Source organism: Rattus norvegicus, chromosome 12 (assembly GCF_036323735.1).
Source record: "Rattus norvegicus strain BN/NHsdMcwi chromosome 12, GRCr8, whole genome shotgun sequence".
NCBI classification, from domain to species: Eukaryota; Metazoa; Chordata; class Mammalia; order Rodentia; family Muridae; genus Rattus; species Rattus norvegicus.
Window position 1 is genome coordinate 11,430,727 of NC_086030.1, and position 27,347 is coordinate 11,458,073.

Sequence of the window (27,347 nt, forward strand, 5' to 3'; positions counted from 1 at the left end):
TTGGACTATGAGTCTTATGATGTGGCAAGAAAGATGACAGAGAACCCTAAGGGGGAAATCTACCTACTTCAGTAAGTTTGAGGTTTCATTTGGTTTAAATGGGAGGTGAACCAGAGATAAGACTGTGTGGTAGATATTTCTCCCTGCCACCCCAGCTCCTGGATAATCCTTCATTTTCATCCATGTCAGTAAAGGATTTATCATCCGTGACTTTCAATTTGAAGGTGTTTGAAGGTACCTGGTTTTCAACAGCAGGGTACAGGATTTTTTTTTTTTTGAATAGATTTTTTTTTAATGGAAGACTGCAGGAGTTGCAAGTTAAGCGGGATTTAAACTGGCAGCCTAGATGTGCCTAACTCCCATGGCACCCAGAAGGCCATTTCCAAAGGAACCCTTCCCACTAGAAGGATGCCATGGGCCCTGCCAGGTTGGGAGGAGGCTCAGGGTGAACCTTAGAGCCAGCACTGACCGCAGCATGGCAGCGGGCTCCATGAACACAGCTGAAGGCCCCTGGCTGTGTTTGCATTCCAGGCCTGGCCCTCAGCCTGTGTGTGGTTCAAGTCTGATGTGTACAGAAGGGATGACATGGGACTCAGGAATCCTACCTGTACAAATGGCACCCACCCAGGACATGAGGGAGGATGGCCTAATCTATGCCCAGACTCTCCCTTTGGACTTCCTTCTCTCTCGAGAGGAACAGGGAGGGGACAGATAGGACTTGACATCTTCAGGCACTGAGCCAGGTTCCGCAGACGGCACCTGACAGGAAACAAGAAACAAGAAAGCCTTAAATCTTGGTTGGGTGGCCAGTCAAAGACGGCAAACCTAGCCTCAGAGGACTAGGGGAGTAGTCAGCAGGGGTGAAGGACAGACAGAGGTTGGCGCCAGAGACAGGGAAGGCAATAGGAGGGTTAGCAGCCCTGCCTGAGGAAAGACGCCAGACTGGTTCTGACTCAGGTGCCATTGTTCAGAGGTGTGGATTAGAGGAGGGGCTCTCACCCAGGAGAAATCCTGACTGACTCACTCCGGTCACTTAGCTGGCCACGTGGCCTCATAATCTTGCACTTAGCGAGCCCGGTACCAGTGCCCGGAGCCATTTCCTGATGCGCAAAACAAATATTTGAACTTGAAATGCTGAGTGAAGCTGTGGATGTTTGGTAGATTTTTTTTTTTTTACCTTCTCTCTACTGCATCTGGAAGCCTTTGGGGAGTTTACTCTGTGGCCATCAACACAGCCTTGTTCTGCAGGTAGAATGATCTGGAAGCCGGTGACTTCATACATTAAGAATGTCCTCCCCGGCTGGCTCTTTTGCTCTGTCTGTGTAATCGGTACCTAGACAACATTTTCAAAAGCACCCTGCCCCCAGCTGACGTACAACCAGAGGGCATATGACCGAGGAACAGTTTCCTTCTCCAGCTCTGGGTGGTCCTGATGCCAGACTTGTCTTCTCTAGCCCATGGAGAGAAGCCATCGAACAGAAAGCTGTTGGGAGATCTAGGAGTCGGCTCCCTCTGCTGCAGGTGATATGTGATCGAGGTAACTCACTCAGCTCTCGGGGGCCATCAGTTTCTCGACCTGAAAAATTATTCTCAAGGTCAGGTCCTACCAAGTTGTGAGGCTTTCCTGTGTCCTGGATAAGTGGAGGACATTTGAAGCAGTGTGGGACAACTCCAAGTCCCATCTGGGACTTAGCCTCCGTGGGTGTGTGAGGAGAGTGGGGGACCGTGTCCTTTATGCGAGCCAGGGCTCAGGGTCTGGAGTAAAGGGCGCCAGTTCTTAGCATCACCTCAACAGTTCGTGCATCCTTTGTGTAGATTTAAAAAAAAAATCACATTCCAGGGTTGATTGACAAGATGACAGCAGACAGGAGAAGCCATTCCTGAGCTGAAAAGAATCTAACAGAACACAAGAAGAGGGGACATCTGAGGTGAACCAAGAAAAAAAAGCAATGTCTGAGAATATAAAACCCACAGTGGCTTTCTTACAATGGGACATTCATGTGTGCAGTATTCATATTTCCAAAACACCCCTTTCCCCTCCTCCCTCAGAGACTATTTCTTTCGCCTTGGACGTTATCCGTCCTGTCTCAAATGTAAATGACCTCCCCCACCCCCAATCCTGTCAATAAAACTCTGGGTTCAACTTCTGGAATTACATAAGCCCCAAAAGACAACTGAGTCAGCAGAAAGGCCCTGACTCAGCACTTGGAACTAAGTCCACCATGGGGCCAGACTCTCCAGTCTTGACTTTGGCCAAATTCCTATTGAAATCCAATGCCTGGTAAGTATCAGCAGCTTCGTACACACGGTTCCAGAAGGATTTTAAAGGGCTAGAGAGCAAAAGATGGGGATCTGGGTGGCCTTGTTGGATCTCACTACATTTACTAGGGTACCAGCCAGGTGCCACTGCCGGGGCAGAGCGCCCTCCATCTCCTGGGTCTTTCCCCATCACGCTCACGACATCAAGTCTACCTTTCACTAGGGGCTAGAAGGAGACATGAGAAACAGAGAGGCAGAGGGGTGTATGTATCCATTGAGCCCTACCACTCACCACTACTTAGGACTTTTTTTTTTTTTTTTTGGTCTTTTTTTTTCGGAGCTGGGGACCGAACCCAGGGCCTTGCGCTTCCTAGGTAAGTGCTCTACCACCGAGCTAAATCCCCAGCCCCATACTTAGGACTTTTATCACTTAGCGTTTTATATGCTGAGTTACTCTCAACAAACACTTTACTGCTATGAGACTACAAAGGGGAAACCAGGAAAGCATCTCCAATACTGAGTCACAAGGAGACCTTAGATGGTTGAGAAGCACACAGGGAGTGAGGAGAAATGCCTACTTCTGGGAATTCACGGTGAGATCATCTGGAAATCAGTCCCTCCAAAATTACAGCTCTAAAGATAAAGAGGCAAAGGGGATGCTGGCAGAAACATCAGCTCACTCATGATTTATCTTGTATCCTGGCTTTTACTTGACAGATACCTGGGGACCAAATGATCAATGAAGGCTCTCCCACTGGGGGATGCTGGGAAGTAGGACCCGGCAGTCACCATTTTTAGGGACTCCCAGATTATTCGGTTACACAGGAGAGCTAAGAACACCAAAGACAGGAGATTGTTATCTGCCAGGCAAAGAAGTTGGGAGGGAAATGCCTCAAAAGCTGGGAACTGTTAAAGATTTAAATAAGATGTGGGGTTTTTGTATAATAACAATAGGAGGGGACAACACTGTGTGTTTCAAATTGTGCGCATGGCACTGTTTGCTTTTGACAGTGACCCAGAGAAGGACTCCCTACTGTCACCCATAATTTACAGGTAAGGCTTCGAGAAATACAATCTCAGTCACTTCCTTGAAGCCAAAACTAACAAGATCGAGCATGGTGGGCACCGACTCCAGGGAGACAAGGGAGAGATCAAGGTAAGCAGGGTGCAGGCTGACCCTCAGTGCCACCTTCCAAGAGGAGTGACAAACTGTAAAGTGCAGCGAGCAAGGCAGCTGTCACAGAACCACACAGTGTGTCAGAACCACAGGACAGACTTTACACAGTGGAGTCAAAGCAGCTCTCCAAGAGTGAATTCAGGATTCTACTAGACAGTGATGACTGTGAGATCGAGGCGGGAGAGGGAGTCTCAGGAAGACAGCCTGGGGTACAGGGAACAAGCTGAGAACTCTGGAGGATGGAGAGAGAGAGAGAGAGAGAGAGAGAGAGAGAGAGAGAGAGAGAGAGAGAGAGAGAGAACAGACGATGGAAGCCTAGGAGAACAAGGCACTGTGGCTCAGCTGTTAATGTCAATGCTGCTCTTACAGAGGACCCAGTTTCGATTCCCAGCACCCACATGGTGGCTGACAGCTGCCTATAACTCCAGTCCCAGGAGATCTGATGCCTTTTTCCGGCTTCCAAAGGCACCTGGCACATGGTACACAGGCACTCTCACATGGTACATACATGCAGGCAAAACCACATCAATTGTTTTTAATCTAAAACATGGGGACTGGTGAGATGGTTCCATGGCTAACAGCACGAGCTGCCCTTGCAGAGGACCAAGGTTCAGTTCCCAGTGCCCATATGGGGTGGTTCACAACCATTTATAACTCCAGTTCCGAGGGATCCAGCTTTCTTCTGACGCCGAGAGCATCAGGCACATACTTGACTCATATACCTACACATGGACGAAACATTCACACACATAAAAGAAATCTTTAAGAACAATTTAAGGGGCTGGAGAGATGGCTCAGCGGTTAAAAGCACTGGCTGCTCTTCCAGAGAAACTGAGTTCAATTCCCAGCAACCACATGGTGGCTCACAACCACCTATAATGAGATCTGGTTCCCTCTTCTGGGCTGCAGGCACACATGCAGGTAGAATGCTGTATGCATAATAAATTTTAAAAAGTTAAATATTTTTTAATATAAGTTCTATATTTCCACGAAGCATGCAGCCCTTCTTGTTAGGCTGTACCCAGTTTCTCTTGTGGTTTTGGTGGTGACTTCTGGCTTACACCGTGGATTTGCTCCTGACAAGAGACCACTCTGATGATTTCCCTGAAGGGCGGGGCTGTTGGCTTGAACTCGGTCTCTTTAAAGACAGCTCAGTGTGATTGATCTTGCTCTGCACTGTCTTCCTGTGCTCCAAGAAAACCCTGTAGAAACCTTACTTTCTCCTGCTCTACACAGGCTAACAGCTGCTACATGTATTTGTTAGGATGGGTGTTTGGTGAAACAATGATCTTCATTAAAAATGTCTTTGTTTTTTTTTGCAAGATCCACAGAAGCATTAGGCTATTAGAAGTCCAGTCACCTCCATAGCAAAGAGTGTACACTAAGAGTTATGGTTTGAATATTAAATGTGCACACACACACACACACACACACACACACACACACACACAGGGATTTGTTTCAATTGCCAGCCTATGCGTTTTCTTTCCTAGTCCCATTAACTTACAGCAGTTAAAACAAACTAGTCACCTGTGAGGTATATTTCCTGATTTCGATAGGCTGCTATCAGAGACCTCTAGTCAGAGAAGCGCTAAAACGCGAGCCAAGAAGGAAAATGGTGGGGCAGCTCGCCAGACCTCATAGCTTATCATCCACTTCCTGTTAACTGCGATGACTTGTCCTGAATCTATCTGCCAATGCCTGTGGCACATCGGAGTCACCTGAATCCACAGTAGATGACTACTGTGGTACGGAGAGGGAGGAGTTGTTTCTCTCTGCCTCTGGGGACAAGTTTAGGTCCACCACTTGTCAGGGGTATATCCTGTCCCAAGAAGGAAAGTCAATGAGCCTGGCAGTGCACTCAGAATCATCGTCGTCGTCGTCATCAATTAAGATTTATTTATTTCATGTGTGTATTTCACTTGTACATGTTTATGTATACCAAGTATATGCCTGGTGCCTACAGAGGTCGTAAGAGGGCATCAGGCCCCCTGTAACCGGAGCTAGAGCCCAGTTGGAAGCCATCATATGAGTACTGGGAACCAAACTCAGGTCCTCTCCAAGAGCAGCCAGTGCTCCTAACCCCTGAGTCAGCTCTGCAGCCCACACAGAAGCCCTTTACCACTGCAAAGTCTAAGGGAGGAACCATCGCTTGCAGAGAATTGACCACTCTGGGGACTGCCCGAACCTCGTGGAAAGCCCGAAAGGGTCACTTTGGGGGCGGGGCATTCTGGGGATAGCTGGAGCCATGGCTGGACCTGTTATCTGAAGCTGAGGAGGCTTCTCTGGATTCCACGGCCATCGGCTTCCAAACTCTAACAGTTGAAAACAGTTAACTAATGGCTGGTGGGGAGGAGGCCATGGTATTTATACTTTTGATGCCGTACTTCGGCCTTTCTGAAAAAGCAGCTTCAACAGCTCTCCCTCACCAGGAGAATTTGTGAATGGCCATTTCTTTCCGAAATAAATTGTAATTTCAGAAGGAGCGTGCCCAGGAAAGCGTTCTTCCTGGGTCGCCCACCTCTTCCAGAAGGACCGTCAATGCACCACATTGGAAGAGCCATTGAGAATTGTTGACGATGTTAACACTCTTCATGAAAAATGACCTGGGGTTGCATCGTACAGAGGTCTGAATAACTCACTGTTCTCCGCATGAGAATGAGATTTTCTCGTTGTCATGGTTACCGTTAACAGTAATTCAATTCAACATGACATATATACATACATCAATGACGACGTCAGACTCGACCTCATTGTGTCTGAAAAGAAGCTCTGATGCTTGCCTGTGGAGGTCCTCTTAGGGCCCCAGGAAGCCCTGTGTAGCCCTGGGCTTCATCTGTACGCTTGTTCCATTGAGCTACTAGACCTCCCACGCGGCGGACACTATGCTGAATTTAGAAATAGTGCAGTAAATATCTCAGGTCTTCCTGTAAAGAGTTTGGACTCTAAAAGGGGAAAACAAGACCAATTTGCCTAGCGCAGAGCATAAGGACCCCGTCGGCGAGCACGAAGTTTCTGTGAAGCCAACGCTAAGGGCGTACACTATGCAAATGAGCAGGCCTGGTGTCTAAGGGACAGGAGGTGGAATTCCAAGTGCGTTCTTTTCCTCTCGATGTAATAAAGGACTGCCTCAGTGACTTACGCAGCAAAACTATAGGCTACCATCTGTTAAGGGCCTCTGTGGACTAAAATCGAGGGGTTGGCAAGTCTGTGTTCCTTTTTGGAAGATGCAGAGAAAACTCCGCCCATTTCCTTGTTCTTTGAAGCCTCTTAAGGTTGTCCCTGTGCTTTGGGTCCTGGTCCTTCCTCCAGCCTCATGCTCATCTATGTTGTGTGTGTCTCTATGTAGATCAATCTGGCTTTGAACTCATAAAGATCCACCTGCCTTTTCCTCCCAAGCGAGGAAGGAAGCCCCTTCCTTCCCAACCTGTGAAGCCTATTTACAGATTCTAGGATTTAGGATGTGGGTGTCGTTGAACACCATTATCTAGCCTATGAGACAGAGGAAAGGCGCTGCCTGTCTCTCCTGTCTCTTTAAGTTATTGGTATTGTTCTATTTGTATATTATTTTTTTGGTCTAGTTTTCCAGCCCCTTTCCGCTTGGTGATAATATTGTTTGATATCTGTAGTGGGTACGGACATGTGCTGGGCCAAGCCGAGGGGTGGGTCACCTCTGAATCTGGGTGACAATGGAGTTTGGGGGAGTTGGCTCAATTTTATAGTCCTGTCTCAAGGGCAATTGTTTTAAGAGCCCTGTTGCCCTGAAACCGGGTTCAGAAGGTGACGCTCACCCTGCAGCCGCGAAGACGGAGTCTGGGGGCTATGCTGTCTGTGACTAGACAGTTCACTGGGCTTCATGTCAGACTCTTTCAAAAGCAGAGAGAGGTTGGTCTGGTGGTGGTGGGTAGGCACTTCCAATGCAGAGTGATGGCTGGAGAGATGACTTTGTGCTTCAGGGCACATACCACTCTGACAGAGGGCCTGAGTTCAATTCCCAGTACCCACAGTGAGCAGCTCATAACCACCTGTACCTCCATGTCCAGGGAGACCCAACTTTGGCCTCGGTTAGTGCCTGCATTCAGCGCGCATACTGACGCAAATACATAGAAATAAAAATCATAGGGGCTGGAGAGATGGCTCAGCGGTTAAGAGCACCGGCTGCTCTTCCAGGGGTCCTGAGTTCAATTCCCAGCAACCACATGGTGGCTCACAACCATCTGTAATGAGATCCGATGCCCTCTTCTGATGTGTCTGAAGACAGCTACAGTGTACTTGTATATGATAAATAAATAAATCTTTAAAAAAAATCATAAAGTAAATCTTGTCTTATTGTTGTTGTTGCTGCTGCTGCCGCTGCTGCTGCTGTTTTAGGGCAGATTGAAAGCATTGACTAGATGCCCCTGCCCACCACCTCCTTAGTCTCACCCAGCTTCTAGTTTTTTCTATAGTGGATTCCTTTGCCGTTACCAATGTTGACACTGTTGCTGCTATTCCCAAGCAGATTGTCCCCAGCGTGGGGCGGATCCTGAATAAATGTTTGCTGAATTAATCAACTAGGTCAGAGGAGGGCTGTTCACGTCACTCTTGTTCAGAAACCTGCCATAGCTCAATCTATGCCCTTTTAAGAAGTCCATTTGTGGGGTTGGGGATTTAGCTCAGTGGTAGAGCGCTTGCCTAGCAAGTGCAAGGCCCTGGGCTCGGTCCCCAGCTCCGAAAAAAAAAAAGAAGTCCATTTGTGTCAGACGTACCCCGTCTCCATCGGCCCATATTTCACACGTCTAAATCTCTTTCAAGGTTGCATTTCTGAGAGGACTGTCATGGCAACGTGTCTTAAACGGCAGACTTTTATTTTCCAAAGATCCAGGTGCTGGCTGAGGGAGTTAGGGTAGGGTTCTTCTGAGACCAGGCCTGTCTGCTCGTACAGTTTGGATTTGAATGTTTGGATGAAGTTTGCCCAACTAGAACATTCTGTATAAATATACCAAAAATCAGAAACTCTTCTGGTCCCTCACATTCCAGATGCAGCGTGACTCAACCGGTATCCCCTCACGATGTAAAAACAGTGTAATCACATATCGTCGCGTGTGCTTCAGCTATGGATTCTTGCTAGATAGACTCCATCTCCAGTTCATCTCCCTGCCTACAGATGCTCACCCAGTCTCTAATGTGTGGATGGAGACGGCGCAGACAGCGTTACTGCACCTCTGGAGCGCAAAATGAGGTAAAGATCGGTGCATCGGTTTCTTCATTTAAAAGTGATTCTTAAAAGATGAGGTAGCAGGGGACTGCAGAGCTGGCTCAGCGGTTAAGAGCACTGGCTGCCTCTGCAGAGGACCAGGGTTCCATTCCCAGCATCCACGTGGAGGCTCACAACTGTCTCTGACTCCAGTTCTGAAGTCACCAGGGCATACATGTGGTGCCCACACGTACATGTATGGAAACACTCATACTCGAAAAGTAGAACAAGTAAAACAAGTAAATATTAAAAAACCAGAATTGGGGGTTGGGGATTTAGCTCAGTGGTAGAGCACTTGCCTAGCAAGTGCAAGGCCCTGGGTTCGGTCCCCAGCTCCAAAAAAAAAAAGAAAAAAGAAAAAAAAAAACAGAATTGGATGCAAATTTGAGGTTGATAAGTGCTTTCTGACAGAGTTTAGGAGAATAAAGGTCTGTCGTTGTATAGAGGGATATGCTCTGTGTGTGTGTGTGTGTGTGTGTGTGTGTGCGCTCTCTCTCTCTCTCTCTTTCTCTCTCTCTCTCTCTCTCTCTCTCTCTCTCTCTCTCTCTCTCTCTGTGTGTGTGTCTGAGAGGACAGTGGTGAAACCACATGGCAAACATTACTGTTTGCGTTATCACACATGTGTGTGGCCCTGAAAAGCTCCCACACTTTCTTGTGCCTCAGTTTTCTTCTCCGTTAACTGAGGACAAGAACTACATCTACCTCATAGGCTCTTGTGGGCCTTGCACTATGGCGCCCAGCAGACAGTAAGCCCCTCGGGAATGCCAGCTACCTATTACTAACCCCTGGGGACTTCAGATATTTTTAATATGTCACCCATTAATGAGATCATCGTATTTCACTGATCTATATGAAAAGCTCTTTAAAAACATAACATTTCATGCAAGGATCTGCCAGTAGCACCAAGTACAGCTCCTCATGTCTCCAGACTTTATGCACCGGGAAAAACAAGGGGGACCATTCACACAGTAGTCGGGGCTTTGTGAAATTTGACAGCCAGGTTCTTAATTATTCTTAGAAATGTCAGAACTCACCGAATGCAATTAGCCCTGACAGTTCAAGGGCTAATTAACTCCAAACCCTGCTTCTTGGGTTACCTCATTAGGAATTCTTGGTTGCACACAAACACAAAAACCTGTTTCAGAAATTCCTTCTGATTTTGTAGCAGGTAAGAACCTTGCGCAACAAGCCCGTTGAGGGAAGGAAGGGGCCCAGCCAGCGTTTGGGTCCTGATGGGGGTGCGGGTGAGATGCAGCTGCAGCCTGTGTGGGATGCCCGGAGGCCTGTCCTGCCAGCCCATACGGATGCTTCGCTCCACAGGCTGCCGTCCCCTTCCCCCACTCGTCTCCAATGACAAGATCCTCTCCAGGCTCGCTAACCTCATTAAAGACAAAACACAAATATGCTAAATGAAGAAAAGCCAGATGCAAAAAGACATGTATGGAATGATTCCGTTTCCACGGAACAGCAAGAGACAGGGACTAGAGATTAGACAGCACCAGTGGCTGCGGGAGAGTGGATAGGGGAGGCAGCAGCCTTGCTTAGTGGGTGCAGGGCTGGCTTCTGTTTAGCTTAGCAGCTCAGCGCTCTGAGAACAGTTAATGCCACTGAACTCACGGGCTTTTTGCTGGAATAGGGATTGAACCTAGGGCGTCGCACATGTCAGGCAAGCATGCTTCCATATAAGGTGTTCCAGCCCAGGTTTTCTTTTGTCATTTTGCGATGGGGTCTCGCGAAGTCGCTTGGCTGGTCCCGGGACCCTCTCTGAGCCCAAGCATCCTCCTGCCTCAATCTAGGCCACAAAGGTCCAGCTGAATTATGTGTTGAACTGGGCAAAGTGAGTCACTTTATGCTACCTGACTCTTTAAATGTTAAAATAATGCTATGGGTAAAAGGTGGGGGTTTTTAAGAAGGCTTTGAGCCACAAAAGCTCCTCCTTCATGAGAAGAACTCAGGTCCCAATAAAGGAGGCTCCATCTAGGTACCAATCTGCTTGCTCTTTAACTCTCTGCTTCCTCCACCCTGGGGGACAGGAAGGCAAAGCTTCAAACCTCCATCTCGGGAGTGGAGGGCATCACTCGCCAGTTTCTAAACCCTCCAGCACCTTGGCTGTGGATTTCCCAGCCTGTGGATTTCCCAGCCAATGAGCATGCATTTCTACTCTTTCCGGTGTCCTGTCATGTTAGCTCCCAGACAGGGCTGGGTGGGAGTCAGGGCGGTGATTGGCCGCTCTCTTGAGCATCATCTATGGGACTGTCCATGCTAGGATGCCCGCAGATGCTCTGGTACCCAGTGCCAAGCAACTCCCAGAACACACAGAGGCGCTGCGTAACTTCTGTGTCTCACGCCGGTCTTGTCCTGCCGCTGGTATGTTCCGTCCCGTCCATCTCTCTGGCCGACTCAGCCAATCTGTAGAACCATAAGCCTTATTATACTTACAGTTCCACTCATTCCGTTTCCTGGAGTCTCCTCAACCCGCTTCCTCTACTCTTCCAGGAAGGGCCGGATACTGCCTCCTCTGTCTCCTCTAAACCCCGCAGCGCTGTAACTCTGCATTCTTCTGGGATTTATTTTCTCTTTATAAAAACGACATGGATACAGTAACATCTGCTCTATTTAGGATACATTTCTGTGCATTGGGGAAATATTAAAAGAACTAAAACAAACAAACAAATAAAACAAAACACCAGTGATACATCTTCATTGTCCTCCCAAGTCCCTCAGGCCCCAGTGAAGTTGGTTCCGCCCCCAACCCCCTGATAGCCACTGATTTTTTTTCTCTTTTTCTTTTTTTTTTTTTTGGGGGTCTTTAGTTCTTTTCCAGAATTCGCCATGTGACTGAAATTTTGTGACGCGCAGTGCAGCCTATTTTGACCGGCTTTCATTTTTACCCCCACCTCCTGTTCTCAACTTGATCGGCAAGCATCAGAGATTTTCTTGATCTTACCCAGGAGCAAGCATCACAGGGTATGGTCCCTAGAAGTTTGTAGCAACACGGTGTGACCAGACATGGCCGAGAGGGGATGCCTCTCCAGTCTTTCCTCCCAGATTAGCAGAATGAAGTGGGCATGTGGCAGCCTGGAGTCAGATGGCAGCGGACACGTGACCGACTGATGTCAGAACCCACCCATCACCTGCCTGAAATGGTCATCCCTGAGACAGCCCCAAAGGGCCATACCATGACAATATCCCCGTACTGGGCAGCCTGATTCCAACCTGAGGTACTTCCTGTTGCCTTTGAGACCAGATAAACCATCCCTGAGCTGCCCTGAGACTCCATTTTCCACGAACTTTAGCCTGAAGTTAGTAAGACCACTTACCTCTCCCCGACCCACACCCTCTCCTCTCTCCACTTTAGCCCACCCCACCCTCACATATACAGCCGGACGTCAGAGGGCCCCATTCTCTGCAATTCCAACCAAGAAGACATGCCCTGTGCCAGCTGAGCTGTTATTTCGTTCTGCCGTTTTCTAGTTTATCCCTCCTAAAGGACTCTGGGGACATCCTCATCCCTACCTTACAATCCTGTAATTACGGTCACAGTGACAGCAAAAGTCTACTCTGCTCAAGAGGCTTTCGTCAAGGGAGCTCCTTGGAGGCCAGGGGTATGTTGAGGGCCTCGGCGGTGTGTGAACATTGACAATTATTTAAGGGAAATGCTTGCAGAGTACGGGGCAGGTGGCAAATGGCATCTCTTAAATACATAGATTTGGTAATTCAGAGTCTCTATATCTTAGTTTGGGTTTCCAGTGCTGCGATGAAGACCAGGATCAAAAGCAACCTGGGAGGAAAGGGTGTATCTCATCTCACAGTTCCAGGTCACAGTCCACCATGGCGGGGGGGGGGGGGGGAGGGTCAGGGCAGGAACCCGGAGGCAGGAACCTGGGGGCAGGAACTGAAACAGGAAGGAGGAACACTGCTTATAGGCCTGCTCCCCGTGGTTTGGTCATCCTGCTTTCTCATATAACCCAGGACCACCTACCCTGGGGTAAGAGACCTCCCACAGTGGGCAGGGCCCTCTCACATCAATCATTAATTGAGAACGTTAGTGTGTCTGCTAACCATATTTCTTCTTATTGCAACAATAAGAGTTGGATTTGGGCTGTGGAGAGATGGCTCAGCAGTTGAGCACTGGCTGCTTTTGCAGGGGACCCAGGTTCTGTCCCCAACACCCACATGGCAGGTCACAATCATGTAAATGTCTAGTTCAAGAGGAATCAATGCCCTCTCCTGGCTATCAGGGGCACCACACACACACACACACACAGGGTACATGCATACAGGCAAAACACCCACATACGTAAAACCAAAGTAAATAAAATCTTAAAAAAAAAAAGGATTGGAAAATTAAAAACCACTGTTGATTTGATTTTCAGCAGACGGGAGGATTGAAAACACAAAGACAATATCGTGGGGACCAAGAACGCACTCCGGGCTCTTGACATTTGAATGGGGCACTTATTTTAAAAGTCTTCGCCTTTGTGTCACGAATCCAATTGCTGTGTCTTCTATCCTTTCTCTTCTACCTCTTGGTGCTGCTTAATGTACAGAAATAGGAGACTAAGCTGCCCTCAGGACCTGGGGTGTTACCACTCCACTGCTTAGAGAGGTCTCAATCACAGGCGGCCAGGACCCAGCCCTCACCTAGTGATGAGCTCCTGACTGCAGGTCCCTTCCTTCAACCACACCAATGGTAAGTAAGCATGCTCATTAGACTTAATCTATTGGTTCCATCCAGGTATGCTGGCCACTAATGCTGGATAGCCATGGGAACAACACTGTTCATGAGGAAGCCAAGATGTCTACTGTAGTAACTTGAAATGCAAAAAACAGGAAGTATCAGTCCCTCTTTAAAGGGGGGTTTGGTACTTTTTGGGCTCTTCAGAGGCTGAGACAGATTCTACAATTCATCAGGCACTCCACGGTTTGGCACAGTTTGCCATGAAGGTCCCCCCAGTATCTGAGGGACTAGGAGAAAAACCCAGGTTTCACATAGCAACAGAACAGTGTGTGGCATCAATGAATTCTTTGACTTCCTTGATCCTCTTTTGTCTGGGATACGGGAGTTTCAGATGAATTCCTCGGGTGGAATATCACAAAGACCTCTTGGAGTACACAGAAGGCATCTCTCCCTCACCAAGTACAAAGAACAAAGAACCTGGTCCACGCACGCTGATGTTACTGGAGAGGGTAGCACCGAGATCTCGGTCAGACAACAGAGCGGACACGTCTCACAGGAGGCTAGAGAAGGTCTGGAGTGTGGAACCCTGCAGGGATGTAGACTGCGGTTTGGAAGTAACCAGAACTGCCTAAGGCTGGTTCATGAGGTTCAGTGGGACAGAGGGAGAAGCTGACATGGCTTGGGGAGTTGGGGGATGACAGGACAGGGCAGGGGTGGGGCATTTGACAGAACCTGTTTTCCTATGACCTTGACCTTCAGCTAGCCCTCCATGCATCATCCCTCAGCCCTCCCAGGAGCAGAAACCCAAGGGGGCGGGCTCCTTTAGCATACAGACTTCTTGGTTTCCCCCTACTAAGTCCGGAAGCATCCACACACAGGGCTTTGATACTTCTTGCTCCCTTTTGAGACCTTGGCCCTAATATGATCCCAGACAGACACCCTGAAGTCCACAGAGACCCAAATAGGTGGAGAGCAAAAGACGAGCTCACTCCTCAGGGCTCAGAACTGAATTCAAAGGCCGTGCTAAGTCCATCTGCCCTCAGGATGCTGCAGTGCAGAGGAGAATCTGGCCTTCCCAGACTCCTCCTCCACACCGGATGAGAGATGCTGGCCATCTGGTGTGGAACCAAGCCAGATGGGGCAGGTTGTTGAGGGGAGGCTCTGAGAGACAACACAGAGAGGGAGGTGACTTTGAGTTCCTGATCACAGCAGCCCCCCCCCCCCCCCCCCGCTACCCATGGGACCTCATTTGTTCAATGCTACGCAGGGGAGCATTTTGATTCGGCTCCTGACGGGATTCTGTGTTGGGCTTTTAACTGCTTCTCCTCTGAATGCCAGGCCAGCTGTTTAAACCCACGCTTGTTGGTCAGCTTTGCTCTGTGGGAGTCCTCATTGTTCTGAATGTAAAAATAGGAGACCCAATTCACCATGGGGCTCAGAAAAATCCTGGTCATTGAACCCTAGAAAATACTATGTCACTTCGGTTAGACCCAAATGAAAGACTTGATCTTTAAAAATAGGGTATTTTTCTGCATGTTAAAAGTACATGAATAAAGCCCATTAGTCCTGAAGAAAATATTTGGTCATGATAAACCAAATAGGTGCATGATTGATTATCTCTGGACATAATGCAATCACAAGCTTCCAGGCGCAGGGAAGCCTTTGGATCCGGTCAGCAATCTTTTAGCAGTTCTGACTGGCTCAGAGGTAGCACCAGTAGATATATTAATTTCCCTGGAGAAATTTTCTTTTGATTATGCTTATTGAATATGGAGCCTTTGGGCATATGCAGATTCTGAGAGCTTATGTTTTACACCTGAAGCCATTTCTTCATTCCTGTTGTTTTATTCTGACAGTCCGCAGTGTTTATTACGCTCACTTGAGAAAATCGTCCTCTGTGCTCTATACTTTCTGTCCTAGGTCGTTTTGTCAAAAGGTGGGCTGCGACGTTCCAGTTGCTTCTGACCCTCTGGAAGTCAGACATGGCAGCTCACAGCCTGCGCCCTTCGACCCGGAAGTGACGACATGAGACGATTCCATCACAGATGAGGAAGTATGTAGTTTTGATTGCTTGGTTTTAGCTAGCACCCCCCCTCCCCCACTGAGAGAGCTGTCATATTTCTGGCACCCATAAATGATAACAACTATTATCCAGGGATTTATCACAGTCAGAGCTAATCACCAGGCATCCACCATCACCCTCAAGGCTTGTTGATAGCCAACAGATAGGGAGAAGGGAGGCGGAGGGAGGACCAGTCTCCAGTCTCCATGTCAAACATAAGGACCTGAAACACCGTTATAGTCATAAAAAGGTTTAAGAATTCCTGGGATGAAAGTAGACTAGGTCAATAGGAACCCTTAGAGTCCGCCAGCTCATGGTCTACTGCGAGGTCAAGCTGTCGGACTAACAGAAACCTGTTGCATTTGATGTGGATTGCGCCGCTGACCAGGGGAGCTGGGGTATATGTGAGATTTGGAGCAGAGGTGAGGGGTTGGGGGGAGCGGTAATTAGATTGGCGGGAGATGAAGTCTAGGTTTGAGGGTTTGATGAGTCTAGGCTCAAAGCCAAGAATCATCCAAACAGGACTGGGCTCCATGAGGCATACCTTTTATCCCTGCACTCAGAAGACAGAGAAAAGCAGATCTCTGAGTTTGACACTAGCCTGGTCTACACAGTGAGGTCCAGGCCATCCAGGGATACAGAGCGAGACCCCACCAAAAGAAAAACAAAGTAAACTATTTAAGCAACGACAGATGAAGGAATCTAGTAAAATGCATTTACTGACATTGAATTTTATTTTTTGTCTTTCTTTTCTTTTTCTTGTTTTGGTTTTTGAAGACAGGGTCTGTCTAGCCCTGCCTATCCTGGAACTCACTTCGTAGACCAGGCTGGCCTTGAGCTTACAGAGATCTGCCTGCCTCTGCCTCCCCAGTGCTGGGATCAAAGGTATGCACCACCATACCCGGCTAGTTCTCAATAGGCACTGTTTTGTTTGTTTCTGTATCCTCCATGCTGTGAAAGCCTCGCTTCATTATTGGTTTAAAGACCAGAAGGGGCTGGAGAGATGGTTCAGTGGTTAGGGCTGTTCTGGCTGAGGACTCAGGATTCCCAGCTCCCACACGGCAGCTCACAACTGTCCATAATTCCAGTCCCGGGGGTCTAAATGCCCTTTTCCGGGTATCAGCACTGCATGAAGCTGAAACTCGGTGGCTTCAGGGAAGTCAGCAGTGTCTGCAAGGGTCTGTGGCTTATGACTCTAGGCCATCATTGTGCGTTTAGCCATCAGCTTGATCGATGAGCTGTTTCAACTGGTCACTGGCAGATTTCAGTAAACAGCATTGTGAGCCGAACTACATCTCCCAGAAAGATTCATTCACATCCTTACCCCATGCACCTCTAAATGGGACCCTGTACAGAGAGAGAACCTTCGCCGATGCCATCAAGCTAAGATTTGCTGCAAGTGGCTAAGGTTGACGGGCAACTTGGTTGGGTTGGGAAGCATCTGGATTGAGACCCCTACCCCCCGGGGCATCTGTAAGGGTGTTTTCAGACAGCGTTACCTTATGGGAAAGGACAAGCCCTCAATGTCTGCACCACCCATCCATAGGATAGGGGGATTGGGTGGGAGAGAGGGAGAAAGCAGAAACCCCACTAGTACAGCCTCTCTACTGCCTCCTGTCTGTTAGGAGCTGAGCGGCTCCTGCCATAGTCCCAGTGCTATGATATCCTGCTTCATCATGGACCCAGAAGCCGTGCAGCCTGGGACGAACAGACCAACACTTCTGAGACAGTAAGCAAAGATATGACCTTGTTTTTCTCAGATATTTGTCTCAGTGACACTTGTTCAGATGCCCTGGATTGCAGCAGACACTGATGTCCTTATCAGAAGTGACACACATGTACACGGACACGAGAATGCTTCCTGGCAAGGCATCAGAGAAGGCAGGGACCAGAATGACAGATCCCCAAGCCAAGGAGCAAAGACTGCAGAACAGCTACCTGAAGGTAAGAGAGGAGCATGGGGTGTGTTCTCTCTCATAACCTGTAGTCAAAACCAACCTGCTTTTGTGGTCAAGCGACTACTAGGTCAGAAGGAATCCTACTTTGATCTTGCACTTCCGAACTTCAAAGCTCTAGAGCAGTGCATCCCTGCAGTCAAGCCCCTGTGTTTGCAGTTCTTTGTCTCAGGTTGGCCAGCATCCCTGCATTGAGAGACATTGGCCTCTGTGCATGCTAGGCCGTCTTTAAGGTCCTGTGATGGCCAAGTTTGAATAAATAGCTTGATCCCAGAGCTCTCCCTGGGGGATACATGGCCATTTCATGCTTTGAGTGAGTGAGGATGCTGAGAGAGATACCCACCCATTAAGCCGGATTTCTCTTTCCTTCTCTTTCTTTTCTTTTTTTTCAAGTTCTCTAGGGTCTGGAGAGGTGGCTTGGTGGTTAAGAGTGCTGGCTGCTCTTCCAGAGGACATAAATTTGGCTGCCAGCACCCATAATAGAGGCTTACAACCATCTGTAACTCCAGTTCCAGGGAGTCTGACATCCTCGTCTGGCACCTGAGAGTATTACAGGCAAATAGTGTACATAATACAACACACACACACACACACACATACACACACCCACAGAGACACACACACAGACACACACACACACACACATAGACACACGGACACACACACAGACACAGACACACAGACACACAGACACACACACAGACATGCACACAGAGACACACACACAGACACACACAGACAGACACACACACACACACACATACACACACCCACAGAGACACACACACAGACACACACACACACATACACACACAGACACACACACACAGACACATACACACACAGACACAGACACACACACAGACACACAGACACACACACAGACATGCACACAGAGACACACACACAGACACACACAGACAGACACAAACAGACACACACACAGACACAGAGACACACACTAAATAAAAAAACAGTTTTCAAAATGAATCTGTGGTGTTTTTAAATTATTCAGAGCTAAATTCTTCCTGTCTTTCCACAAAAAAAAAAAAAAAAAAGTGGTCATTGTTTGCCGTCCTAGCATCTGTCTTAATGGTGGCTACTTCAGCCTGTGTGACGCCGGGCACTCCCATCCAGTACTAATGAGTGGCAGAAACACTTCGAGCCAGCTCTCACTGGGAAAGGAAATTACCGTCTGCTGGGCCGATGAGGCCCACTCTAATTTAAAGGTAATTTGAAGAAGAGTGATCATTCGTCTGTGTGGAGAAGGCCAAGTTCAGACATATTCAGATGCCCTGGAAACCCCACATCTCTGCAGAAGTAGAGGATGCCCCCACCTTGGTGCCGGGTACCCCTAAAGATTCACTCTAACATCCATTCCCACCCTGGGGACGGGGTAATGAGCACCCATCAGACTCTGGCCACGGAGGAGATTTTATTTCACACTCTTATCTCACACAAGTCTGGTTTTTAACTGGCCGGTCTGTTGTTCTGTGTGTGTGAATGTTCTGTCTGCATGTATGTGTTTGCACCCTGTGAATGTCTGGTGCCTGTGCAGGCCAGAAGAACATTTCAGACCCTGGACTGGTGGTAGGTATAAGCTGTGGCCTTGTGGGTTCTGGGAACGGAACCCAGGTCCTCTGCAAGAACAACTGGTGCTTTAACCACTGGGTCATCCTGCCAGCCCCATAGTTTGATTTTTTTTCCAACAGCTGATTAGAACAAGCTTGAAGTCTCGTCCTGAACACAAGTCAATGGCACCCCTTCGGAACTCTGTCTGCCATCATGTCATGCTCGGTTTGTGTTCCAGGTTGTCACAAACCTAAGAAGAATCGAAAAAAGGTTTTGTTTTGCTTTGCTTTCTTTTTAGAAATTGGGCACTTAAAAGAGTTTGTGCTCTCGCTTGAAACTGGAGATAATCACCCTTTAAATGGAAACGGCAGGTTCTAAAATCAGCTAGGAGCGAGTCTACATAATCACATTTTCTTTTAAAGCTGCTTTTAAAACATTTCAATTCTATTTTATAACAATCTTTTTTTTAACCAGAAAAAGAAGGTTTCTGGCACTTGTGTAGCTGAGAATTTTCTGTACCCCAGAAGTAAACAGGAGAAATTATTCATTGCAAGGTCAATTAGCCAGGCTACATGGAGGGAGTCCCCTACATTCTTTCCTGAAGACATGTTTGTAGAAGGTATAGATATTCGTATGCAAGTGTATGCAGAGAACACACACATATACACATATGCAAACATATATATACACACACATATGCACACACATACATATACATATATGCACACATACACACATATACATACATACACAAACATACACATATACACACACATGCACACATATACACACACACATATATACTTACATACACACACAAATACACACATATGTACACATATACACATATACACAAATACACATACACATACACACACATACACCCAAACACACACATATATACACACATATATGATATCACATATATATCACACAAACAAGGCTGAGCATGGAATCTGAACTGATATACACATATACACAAAAACATACACATATATACATCACATACACATATGCATACACATAAACACACAAACACACATATATACACACATGCACACATATACACACACATGCACACACATACACATATACACATACACACATATACACACACATATATGATATCACATATATATAATACATCATATATATAATATATTATATAATATATCATACAAACAAGTCTGAGCATGGAATTTGAACTGATATACACATATACACATACACATATGCACACACATACACACACAAACATACACATATATATACACACACATGCACACACATACACATATATACATACACACATATGATATCACATATATATAATACATCGTATATATAAAATATATAATATATAATATATCATACAAACAAGTCTGAGCGTGGAATTCGAACTGATATATACATATACACATACACATATGCACACACATACACACACAAACATACACATATATATACACACACATGCACACACATACACACACATATATGATATCACATATATATCATCCAAACAAGTCTGGACATGGAATCCGAACTGATATACACATATACACACATACACACATACACAAACACACATACACATATACACACACACACATACACACACATACACACAAACACACATACACATATACACACACACATACACACATACACACACATACACACAAACACACATACACATATACACACACACACATACACACATACACAAACACACATACACATATACACACACACACACACATACACACACATACACACACATATATGATATCACAAGTCTGAGCATGGAATCTGAACTGAAAAGCTGACAGAGGAAAGTGTTAAAGCCAACAACCGCTGTTATTTGCAAGCATTCACCTTGTCCCTATTAGCCAAGGACTTGACCACTGAGCTGTACTCCAGCCATAACCGCGCTACTTGTAGGGAAATAAAGTGAAGGCGCTCTCTCTTGTCTACCTCATCTACGGCAATATGTAGTTCTATTATTGTTACAATAATCTGTGACCAAACCTGACGCTATCAAATGTGTCTCCAGACAGCCGGGAAACAACCATGGTTGACAGGACCTGCTGTCACGCAGTTATCCAGTGTGAGGGGTGGCCCAATTTGAGTGAGAGAAATGTTCACACCAGGGCCAAAAGACAGGCAGACAGCAGCAGGCTCTCCAGGTGAAGCTCCAGCTCGCCAATGGCCCAAGACCAGCCTTCTCAAGACTGAAGAGTCCTAGACTCCAACCTGGCACCACTTCCTCAGCGGCAAGCTCGTTTCATTTTTAATCCCAGCCTGCTTTTGATGTTCAGATGAAAAGCCGGGGCTTTTCAGAGCAGAAACAGCAACGAAGAGCCTGGCTCCCCCATCTGTCCATCTGGATAGACACACTTTGCATCCAGAGAGCTTCTGGCACCTCCGCGGTTGAGGACATTGTGTGCCCTGGAATCCGCAAGGGAGACTGAGACACTTATCATAGAAAATGCGGCCCAGCAGGAGGAGAAAGATTGACTTCAAATGGGGGGAAATAGGCTTCTTTTCTCACAGGAAGTGTAGGAGGCTATGGGTAGACTTAGAGAGTGAAAACATTAGCCGTGGTGTTAAAGGGGTCACCAAGGAAGCCCAGGACCTGTCATTCATTGTTACATCCTCATCAAAGCCTGGGCCCAGGGCCAGCAGAGAACTCGCTAGAAATACAGCCTTTTAGAATCTTCAGATTCAGCTCCAGAACTAAGGGTTTGAAGAGCAGAGAGGTGGGGCCCAGGGGTCTGATGCTTCCGGGACTGCTTGAGCTTCAGCGACTGTGTTGCAAGGCCCAGGTGAGTTGTGCATAGTGTGCGTTGTGTGTAGGGGGTGCGTACTGATCAGTCCTTCCCCAGAGACAACACTGTGTGGGAGAAGTTCATTGCTCCAAGGAAGCAATACACGGAGAGCCTGGGCATAGCAGGGGGCGGGGCTGGGGCGGGGCTCCCTGGCCTCTCTCCACCGAATTCTGTAGAGTGACCCTGTAAGATCCACGAGCATCCCTGTGGAGGTGCCAGCAACTCGCAGTCTTCTCTAGCCGGAACTGTGTTCATTTGGGCCATTCTTTCCAATCAGCTTCTAGAACAAAGTGGAAAAAGACTCGAAAGGGGCGGGGGGGGGGGCAGGGAGGGACCTCTCATCTTTTTCTTCTTGCTAATGTTCTCTGATCAGAATGTTTTCTCTGTGCTCTTATGAAAAGGCAAAAGTCCGGTATTTGGGGGGGGGGGGGCCTGGTCTAAGATTGCCAAAGGTATTCTGGGAGCCCCTAATGGTTATTAACAATGTCATCTGATAGGTAGCTGGAGCCATATGACAGACAGGCTTAGAGCAAACGCTTCCTGCTTGCAAGAGCATTCTTGTATCGTCTCTCTCCTCCTCCCTTCTTCCTCACCCCACCATCTTTACTAGAGAAAGTAGTAATTCTGCAAGTCAGCCCTCCTGTGAGATTAACAGATCTGGACACAGCTGTGTGGGAAGCCAGGCTGCCTGGGATGTGAGCTATCCCCAGAATGGCAGGGTCAGGGCGCTTACACTGCAGCCGAATGTGACACGTCTCTCCTGTTTTTCTGCTTCTCTGCAGAGGAATGTCCAAAGGGGTGTGGCTGAGAGATTAACCACAGCTATGCAGACAACAGCTGGCTGCTTAGTTCACTGCCTCCTGAGGGCTCAGTTCTGGATCCTGTCCAAAGAGCTGTGTTTTGGGATAAAGTTATGAAAACAGTTCAATCAAGGTTCCTTCTCTGGTCCCTATGGTGACCCAACCTCAGGTTTCACCAGGAGGGTTAAGATGATGTTTGTAATGATTAAGCATATCTTCAAGTATTCACATATATGAAAATGCTCATGCCTGTGTATGCACATGCATGTGCATGTAGAGGACAGAGGCTGGTGTCAGCTAGCTTCCTTGCTCTCTGTCTACGTTGTTTTTGAGACAAAGTCTCTCATTAGACCTGACATTTGCTGGTTCAGCTAGACTAGCCAGCCTGAAAGCCCCAGGGACCCTCCTTCCCCACCTTCCGGTCCTAGTGCTTGCTACCACGCCCAGTTTCTTTTTTTACATGAGTGCTGGGACTCAAACTGGGGTTCTATGCTTGCGTGGCAAACACTTCACAGACAGAGCCATCTCCCCAGTCCCCCTTGATTTAAATTCTTTCACTGAAAATGAACACCGACAGCTAGTCAGAGCCGCTGAAAATATTCCAATTATTTATGAGCACTTGGGATATGTTAATCATTATACATATTAATATATACATGTTTTAATCAATACACATCAGGTCCTCTGCTATGGGTTTCATTGCCCTATTTTGCAACTACAGAAATAGACACTCAGTAAAGTTAGGGCTGTACAGCATGTAATTCCCAACATTAGAATTTGAACTTGGGCCTGTCTCCATTTTATCTATACAGCTGTATATATAGTCCGGATAATAGCTGTTTTTGGACAGATCCTATCTATATAACTGTAAAGCTGAGCTATTAGCATATTGTTAACATGTGCATACGACCCAAACCAGCGGGTAGGTTCAATGTATGCCTTATGAAAACTGCCGTTTTCTTTACGGAGAGGGAAGAGGCAATCCTAAAATTCACAGGGAACCACAAAAGTCTAAGTAGACAGAGCAACCTTGAGCCAAAGCGGCCAAGTAGAAAATATCACTCTACCTAAAAACTCAAAATGTACCTCAAATCTCAACACCTTCCAAAGTGGCAGAGTGTGAGGGCAAAAGAGACATAGATGAGAAGAGAAGAGGGGGCAGAAGGGCAGGGGAGGGGAGGGGAGGGAGGTGCATAGAAGAGAGGGAAGGAGAAGAGGAAAGGTGTAGTGGTTGGAATGTGCTTGGCCCATTAGGAGGCGTGGCCTTACTATAGGAAGTGTGTCACTGTATAGGCGGGCTTTGAGGTCTCCTAGCGCTCAAGCTCCACCCAGTGTAGAACAGAGTCTCCTCCTGGCTGTCTTTGGATGTAGAACTCTCAAATCCTTCTCCAGCACCATGACTTCCTGCCATGATGATAATGGACTGAGCCTCTGAAACTGTAAGCTAGCCCCAATTAAATGCTGTCTTTTATAAGAGTAGCCTTGGTCATGGTGTCTCCTCACAGCATAAAACCCTGACTAAGACAGAAGGAGAAGGGAGGGCAGGGCCTACGGAAAACAATGCATGTGGTTAGGGTCAACTGATTCTTGACAAAGGTGCCAAGAACATGCAATGAGGAAGGGACATTCTGTTCACTAAATGGCACTGAGATGACTGGTATTTGACTGAAATTTGACCTTTATCTCACCCCATACAAAAAAAAACAAAAACAAAAACAAAAACAAAAAAAAAAAAACAACTCAAAGTGAATGGATGGCAGAAGCATAAGACCTGAAGCTGTGATGTTCGTGGAAGAGGATGCTGGGAAGTGTAATGTCATTGGTCTGGGCTATGGCTTTTTTGGATAGGAGCCTAAAACCATCCGGAACAGAAGAGGACATAGATAGGCAAGCGAGATAATATCAGAAGGAAACTTGTCAGCACAACAAGAGAACTCATCTCATGAGAGACGATCACCCAAAATGTACAAAGAGCTAACTAGGCAACTCAGTAGGAAGATGAGCAACCTGACTGAAGAGTTGAGCAGCAGGGACAGACATTTCCGAAGGACATACATACATATTATAACAACAATGAGCTAGGACCTCAAACTTGATAGAAAAAATTCAGTTCATGGTAGCAGAGACACTGGGCAGACATATCCACCTCGTAATAGAGTTGGGGAGCCGAGCAAACGCTGCAGGTGAAAACAGTGAGGGCCCGTGTGAGTGTGTTTGGTTGACAAGAGCCAATACCTGAGACCCATGGGAAGTGACAAAGCCTTTTCCAGTCAGGTTTGGACTCGGCACAGCCTTCCTCTGGCTCCTGTGTATGTGAAAAACTAGCCATCCGTTTACTCCTTGATGACTAGAGCAGAATGCTCGCCCACAGAAACCTCCCACCAAGACAGGCTAGCTCCTCCCCCTGTGCTGTACTTAATAAACATAACGAGGTTTCCAGGCTGTTGTAGAGTTGGTGCTGCTCCAGCAGAGAAATCACAGCTCACCTGATCCCAACTTTTCTGTACTTGTGTCTGTGTATCCATTCCCTCACCACCCCAGTTAGATTCCTGAGACCAAGTCAAGCAGGACTTTTCTATGGCAAAGGGCCAAGAAGCAGAGAGAACAGTATCCAAATAAGACTCTAGTCTAGAACCTTAAAGGCCTATCTCTAATGACCTACTACTGCCTGTTAGTGCCCCCACATCGCGTGCGCGTGCATGGGCACACACACACACACACACACACACACACACACACACATATAGTGTCACCATCTGGGAAACAAACATCGAAATATAAGCCTATGACATGGGTAGGGGACATTTCAAATTTAAAGAGTAAATGTTCCCAATAGTGCCTGCTTCCTTTCATCTTTTCTTTGAATCATTTTTATTATATTTATTTGTGTGTGGGCACGGGCAAAGCCACAGCACTCAAGTGGGAGTCAGAGGACAATTTGTGGGCGTCAGTTCTCTCCTCTGAGACATCCCACTGACCCCGCCCCTTTATACAACAGCCACTCTAGCTGAAGATGAATTCAAAAGCAAGAATTTATTGAGGAGGATTTTTGAACAGTGTGACTAAGACCTGGGCTTTGGAGCAGTTATCAATGGCTCCGTTTAGTTGGGTTTATGGTAGAAATGTGGAACAAACAACAGAACAGAAAAATTTGGGGGGAGGTGTTGTTTGTCAACAAAGAAGCAAGCTTAAAGCTACAAGGAAGATGTGGGTGGTGGGGAGAGTGAGAAATGTCCCCGCTGGGTCACACATTTGATCACTTGATCCCCACTTACTGATGCTGTCTGGGGAGACGCTGCAGGCTTGGAGAAATTACATCGCCGTGGGTGAGCTATAAGTTTGTACCCTCCCCCAACTTCCAGTTCACGATCTCTGCTTCATGTTTGTAGTTAAGATGTGGTCTCTCACCATCTTCTTCCTGCCACCATGCCCAATACCGTGACGGACTATTTGTTATTCCTCTGAACCCAAAAGCCAAACTAAACCTCCTTCTCTAGTTGACCTTTAATCACGGTGTTTTAACCCACAAGCAGAAAAACGGTGTGGTTGTTAAACAGACCTGCGCCATTAACCACTAGAACGCGGTTGTGCTAGACTAGAGAGTTGCCTCTGTGGTAAGGAACACACTCTGCTCTTGCAGAAGACCTGAGTTTGAATCCCAGCACACACTCAGGCAACTGACAACTTCCCATGACTCCAGATTCGGGGGATCTGACCCCTGTGCCCCACACGGACATCCCACTCTCGTATGAATGAACATGGGTTAAAATAAAAATAAATCCTGTTTTCAAAAGTCATGTGTTGTAATTTGAGGTAATAATCAAAGCAGCAGTGAGAGTCCACGCACTAAAGGGCCCAGGGTATGAAGGAGCCCATTTGAATAGCATTCCCCTAAACACAGACAGCCTCCTGGGTGACTGTTGGGAAAAGAGTGTAAAGAGAAGTATTTCCGGGTCATCTGGGCAATCACTTTAGAGACATCTACAGTTGCAGTTCAGTGGGCTACCCCACTATTCATGGTGTTGGCTAAACCTTGCCTTGTCTACATGGTGCAGGTACTGAAGACATCTAGAATTCAAGACCTGTGAGGTCTTGGAAGCGTCCACCAGGAAATCTAAGAAAGGCCCATAAGTCCAAGCAATGAGTGATAGTGTCAGAGTCTCTGCAAAAAGCCCCAGACAGGGAATATGTGAAACTATGAGAGTAAACCCCAAGTTGTAAGGAGACCTTAAGATGTGGGAGATGCTGGGGACGTAGGCCATCACTTGAGGAAATGTGTACTCATCAAATGAAGCCAACCCAAAGGGTCCACACAGGAGGCCTTGCCCGTTGGAACTCACCTTGTGCCCTGGATGCTGGATGGAGAACCACAGGATTTAACACTTGCCATGCCAGGTTTCAGTCTTGCTTTGGTCCAGTCTTCCTTTGCTGTCTCCCAGGTCTTTCTTTTAGAGTGGAAATACCTAACTTTGATGTTGTGGATTGGGTTATGTAAATTTCCTTTTATTGTACAGGAACTGATGACATCTTGAAGAGATGTCGAACTTTGAGCTTGTGTATACTGACTTTTGAGCTGTTAAGACTTAGGCGGTTGAGGATTTAGCTTAGTGGTAGAGCGCTTGCCTAGCAAGCGCAAGGCCCTGGGTTCGGTCCCCAGCTCCGAAAAAAAAAAAAAAGACTTAGGGAGACTTGTGCAGTTGAGCTAAATGTCTTCTGCTGACCACGAGCCTTTGGGGGACAGGCACGGTATGCTATGCTTTGTACGGAAACTGTC

General features: G+C 47.1%; 2 long non-coding RNA genes across 2 annotated transcripts in view; both read left to right on the forward strand.

Moving 5' to 3' along the window:
• LOC108352417 (uncharacterized) overlaps positions 1-14,023 on the forward strand; it is a 14,581-nt gene extending 558 nt beyond the window's left edge. The window contains exons 2-5 of the long non-coding RNA XR_001840627.3: positions 1,249-1,537; positions 3,313-3,415; positions 8,456-8,657; positions 11,486-14,023. This is a non-coding gene — a long non-coding RNA (uncharacterized LOC108352417). The remainder of the gene's footprint in view (positions 1-1,248; positions 1,538-3,312; positions 3,416-8,455; positions 8,658-11,485) is intronic.
• Positions 14,024-14,571: 548 nt separating this feature from the next.
• LOC120095882 (uncharacterized) lies at positions 14,572-18,808 on the forward strand. Its single transcript, XR_005491797.2, has 3 exons — positions 14,572-15,406; positions 17,176-17,359; positions 17,764-18,808. It is a non-coding gene; the product is annotated as an uncharacterized LOC120095882 (long non-coding RNA).
• Positions 18,809-27,347: the final 8,539 nt, after the last annotated feature.